Source organism: Adiantum capillus-veneris, chromosome 28 (genome assembly GCF_014529385.1).
Source record: "Adiantum capillus-veneris isolate H3 chromosome 28, ASM1452938v2, whole genome shotgun sequence".
NCBI classification, from domain to species: domain Eukaryota; kingdom Viridiplantae; phylum Streptophyta; class Polypodiopsida; order Polypodiales; family Pteridaceae; genus Adiantum; species Adiantum capillus-veneris.
The window spans coordinates 138,652,940-138,658,918 of record NC_140958.1 but is presented as its reverse complement, the minus strand read 5'-3'; positions in this window follow the sequence as shown (position 1 = coordinate 138,658,918).

Genomic DNA, 5,979 nt, shown 5'->3' with positions numbered 1-5,979 from the left:
TCAAAACAAATGATACCATAGGACCTACCAATCATGCTAAATCTGAAGGTACCAAGAAAAGTCAATTTGGGCTCCAAACATGGAGCACGATCCATGTAACCATAGTGACAACTTGAGTTGGAACTATCCAGATCAATAGTGCACACACACCCCAGGTCCCAGCTTTGAAAAAAATTGAGCAAATTTGGATCAAAAGGGAGCAAAACAAGTGACAGACACAAAACCACAGTGCAGAACTACTGTTGGCTATTGGACCTGTCAAAACAAGTCCAAATCCAAAAAGATGAAATTTAGCTTGTGTACATAGTCAGAAACAAACTCCAAAGAGATCAAGTCCATATGTGGCTGAACATGGATCATAAACCATGTACCTCAGCCTTACAATTTGATAAGAATTGGTATAAAGTCGGCATATGACCTTGTCTACACACAGCCAAAACTTGGAAAATTTGGAGAAAAAAATTTGAGAGAGGAACATGGTTCACGATCCATGTACCTCAGCGTAGTGGGGGTATCTGACTTGATGATCGAATAGACATATGTGAGTACATATCAAATTTGAAGTTTGAGCTAAAAATACCTTTTGGAGATCGATACAAGACAAAGTTCCTCTGTTCTGGTTGTGAGACTCTTTTGAGTGCTGTTTCACGTGTAGTTCACCAAAAGTGTTCTAGCTTTTGATAGACAACTCCCTCAACCTAGGATTAAGTGCTAGCAGTTTCCTAAATGTAATGTTAGCCTTTTGGTTGTTTTTAACATCACTCACCAAATCATACTCTAGATGGCCCCACCCAAGTTGAGAATCCAATGGTTAATCTTGTAGTCTCATCTCCTCTTTCTATTCAATGGCTCCTCTCTACCCTTGGGATCCATGTTCCTTTGTCACAGGTGGATACCAAACTTGCACCATAGCTAGAGGACATCATAAGGACTCTAGTGGGCTTCTCATAGTAGAATTTAGATATCAAAAACCAAACCAAATGCCCTGAACTGCCAAGTACTCTGACAAAGTGACAAAATTCTCCTAACTTTCAACCAAGGTCCATTTTCAAAAACATTGATACCATAGGACCTACTAATCATGCTAAATCTAATGGTATAATTTTTCCTCCAAACATGGATCACGATCCATCTACCCATAACTGACAAGTTGACTTGAAAATCTCTAGATTAGTAGTGCACACACAAGGAAATAGATCCCCAAGTCTAGTTTTAAAACAAAATTGAGCGAATTTGGGTCAAAAGGGATCAAAACAAGTGAGCGAGAGAAAATCGGAGTGCAGACCTAGTGTTGGCTATTTGACCTGTCAAAACAAGTCCAAATCAGAAAAGATTTGAGATTTAGCTTGTGGACATAGTCAGGAATTGCGATCCATGTACATCAGCATAGCGGTAGTATCTGAGTTGATGATCTTGTAGACATACTTGAGTACATCTCAAATCTCAAGTTTGAGCTAAGAATACCTTCCGGAGACCAAGATACAAGCGAAAGTTCCCATGTTCTAGTCTTGAAAGTTTTTTGAGTGCTGTTTTAATTGCAATTCACCAAAAATGTTCGAGGTTTTGATAGACAACTCCCTCAACCTAGGCTTAAGTGCTAACAGTTTCCTAAATGTAATGTTAGCATTTTGGTATTTAACATCACTCACTAAATCATACTCTAGATGGCCTTGATTAATTTTGTTGACTCCTCTCCTCTTGCTTGTCTTTGGCTGCTCTCTACCCTCACGATCCATGTTCCTTTGTCACAAACTAATACCAAATGTGCACCATAGCTAGAGGACATGACAAGGAGTCTAGTGGTATTCTCATAAGAGAATTTGGATATCAAAAACAAAATCAAAAGCCTTGCACTGCCAAGTACTCTAGCAAAGTGACAGAACTGACCTAACCTTCAAACCAGAGATCCAGTTTTTAAAAACAATTGATACCATAGGACCTACTAATCATGATGAATCTGATGGTATTAAGAGAAGTCAATTTGGGCTCCAGACATGGATCGCGATTACCCATAGTGAAAACTTAACTTGAATGTAATGGAATTGGCCTATTTAACTTGAGAGTAGCGGAAATTAATGAGAGTGCTTTTGTGAAATAGCTTTGTGAGCATAACGGGTGAACATAATTGAGGATAGCAACATAATCATAGCAATTAGTTAACTTGGCATGAACAATACTTTTGCAAGAGAGAGAATTTAGAGAACATGACAACAGTTGAGGATCGGATTTATGTGGAGCCCGTCCCCCCTCCAATAGGCATTTGTATTATGATTTCTCCCATTAAGAGAGACTTGTTACAATACAATCTTTGTGTTCCTTATGACCTAGGTGATGCAATGAATATGGAAAGCTTCATGCATCACAAACATAACATAAACTTGAAGAAAGCTTTAACTATCCCAAGCCTCAGTCCCAAGACCTCAAACACCTTCGAAGGTGGAGAGAGCTAGCAGGGAATGAGGGTAGGGAAGAGGAAGAAGAAACATTTCGTAGGAGAAAAAATTAGTTCCTCACTTATCATACTCTTGTTGCTAGCATACATAATAGCATAGTAATGAAGAAGAAGGGGATGGAAAGCTTAAGCATTGAAGCATGGCTCTTGGTTGGATTTGCACTCCATAGCCAAGAGTGTTGGTGTAGGCTCTCAACCTCTGCTATCTTGGAGAGGGAGCTCTTGCACTTTGCATAGCACACAATGAGAGTGTTTGTGAGTGTGTGTGGGTGACTATACCCCCTAAGCAACCCCCTAGCGTGCTTGGGTCGACCCCCTCTTGTAGCTCATGCTTGAAGCTCATTGGACCCCTCCAGGCCTAGCCAATCATGAGCAGGAGGCATTACAAGCAGTAGGGGTAGCCTTGAGACAAGTTTCCCTCTTTCCCCTTTGAGAGAGAGGGCTAGATAAATTCTAAATCAATTAATTAAATATCCTAAATTACTACTGGACCCCTTGGGTGGCCAACAAATAGGTTTCAGGCATCTCATGAAGGTAACATAGGTAGGGGCCTGACATGTGTCCTTGTTGCCTCTTCAAGCTTGGGCCTGACATGTGTCCTTGTTGCCTCTTCAAGCTTGGGCCTTCCTTGTGTGTGTGAGTGTGTGTTCTCTCTCTATCCCCTAGGAAAAGGTCTCGCTCCCCCTCTTGTAGGGATACTTTTGACTTTTGGTGCTCAAGCACCTTAGTCATCAAGCATGACAATGCACTTGATCTAGGGGTGTTCCCACAAGCATCTCAGCCAAGCATGTCAAAGCACCTCGAGCACCTTAATCAAGTAGCAATTCAAGCACCTCAAGCATGTAGCAGGTCAAGCACCTCAAGCACCTCAAGCATGACAAGCACCTCAAGGACAACAAGCACCTCGAGCTTGGGCCGGGTTCCCGCCTCCAGCTCAACCCTAGCTTACCTAAGGTCAAAGGACTTTTACACACATTATTGGAGGTCTTTAATGAAGCTAACTCTAAGGTCTTATGCTCCATTATTTAGCCTTGCTCTTTGATAGACCATCTCTCATTTGGGCCCCTTTACCATTGGCCCCGTGTTGAGATAGATCTATAAGCACATATCTATATCTTAACACTTGTTTCCGTTAGATATTAGATTTTGGGTTGGTTAGATATTAGATTTTATGTTTTGGGTTGGTTAGATATTACATTTTATGACATTACCTCTCTCTTGAAATCATAGTCGTCCTCGACTATAAAGTAGAAGAGATAAAGGCTTAGTCATTAGTCAATCTTACTTAGCGGGTAGAGGATCCCTTTTTACCCTACGACATCGTTCCAAGATGGATGACTAATCCATTTGGTGGTTGGGAGACATGGCTGCCGCAAGCATGTCTGCTCTTTAGTCCATTTCATTCTCCCAAAGTAGAGTGACAAATTCTACTTGGTGTTTGAGAGACGTCGTCATCACAAACATGATTCTAAGCATGCATACTAGTTAAATTTGTGCACAATTAAAAAGAGGACTAGTCTTATAAGACAAAAACATGAGTCATTTAAAAAAAATTTGTACACTTGCTTACTCTAATGTAGCATTGTAAGCATTGACAAGGTTCATACTATCCTTAAGTTGTACTCCTTGCATCCATCTAGCATCTTCAAAAGGATCATTTTTGAACTTAATAAGATACCATCGGATAATCTTACCATGTCGTAATACCTCGTCTTCATGCTGAAGGACAGCTTCGAGTTGTAGCACCTCTTCTTGGTCTTCAACTTTGGGAGGGTCTTCAATAATTGGTTCAGTTGGTGGCTCTCCTTTGTAGAGCTTAAGTAGGCTTACATGAAAGGCATTGTGTATGAGCCAATGGTTGGGCAACTTGAGTTGATAAGACGTTTCATTGATGGGCTTCAAGATTTGGAAAGGACCATAGTATCTTTTTTCTAGTTTAGCATTATACTTTTGATGGCCCATAGGATTTTTTCCCGTCATTTTCCTTAATCAAGCCTTAGGAAACTTGAGTAAGACCCAATCATTTTCTTTGAAGTTTAAGGCTCTTCTCTGCTTATCAGCAGCAGCTTTTTGCCTTTGTTGAGAGATCGATATAGCCTCCCTAATCTTTTGAAAAGATTCTTGTAGGTCACGGCTATACTCATCGGCGGCGAAGATCTTCCCATGTACTTTGAGTAGCAAGGGACTTTTAGGTCTTCCCTCAATGATCTCAAAAGGTGCTTTTCCCGTAGAAGTATGTACAATATTATTGTAGGCATACTCTAGAAGAGGTAAGTACTTTTCCCATTGTGAGCGTTGATCTACTTCGGTAACATAAGTCTTGAGTAGATCGAGTGTCGTAAGATTGGCTATCTCACTTTGGCCATCCGTTTGTGGGTGATAGGCCGAAGAGAAATTCAATCTTGTTCCTAGATTTTCAAAGAGACCTTTCCAGAAATTACTTGTCATTCTAGGATCTCTATCTGACATGATGGATTCGGGTAATCCATGGTGCTTGAAAATCTGAGATATGAAGAGAGTTGCCATTTGGTGTGCCTTAATAGTCTTTTTGACAGGAATAAAATGTGCTTGCTTGCTAAACCTGTCGACTATTGTCCCATATTCCTGTATTCCCATGGATAGGACTTGGGTAATCCAAAGATGAAATCCATGGATATACTCTCCCATGGTGAATTTGGAACAGGAAATGGCTGGAGTAATCCAGGTTGCTTCCCTCTATCATACTTGATCTTTTGGCATACTACACATTTTGTTACATACTCTTGTAGGTCCACTTTCATGGTAGGCCAATAGAAGTACGTCTCTACTCCTCGGAGAGTAGGTTGAATACCTCTATGCCCCGCATATGGAGGAGCATGGGATTCATACATAACTTTCTCATGAAGGGAATGGGTAACACATAGCCTATTGCCGTGGACAAGATAACCATCCTGCAAGGTGAATGGTTCCTCTTTCTTCCCCAAAGCAAGGGCTGACATTATGTCTTTAAAGTCAGGGTCAGTAGCATACTCATCTATCATAGAGGATAGATCATTGTGAGTAGCTATAGACACCGCATTAACTTTTGGTCGTCATGAAAGTGCATCGGCAACTTGATTGTGCTTACCAGCTATGTGAGCAATATGGAAATTAAATTACGAAAGAAAATTTTCCCACCTCATTTGTTTGTCGGAAAGCTTGGTTTGCGTCATGAAATACTTGAGACTTTGGTGGTCGGTTAGTAGGATAAATGGAGTCCCCAATAGGTAGTGCTTCCATGTGTCTAGGGAATGTAGAACAGCTAAAAGATCTTTTTCATAAATGCCCAAGACGTGTTCATCAGTATTGAGCCTTCGGCTCTCATATGCTATGGCATGCCCTTCTTGAAGAAAAATTGCTCCAAGGCAATCACCATAAGCATCACATTGGACCTCAAATGGCTTTGAGAGATCCGGAAGCACGAGGACTGGTTGGGAAGTAAGTTTCTCTTTGAGCGTCTATAGTTAAGTCGTATAGTGGTCCTGCTACTTGAGAGAATTTTTCTATGA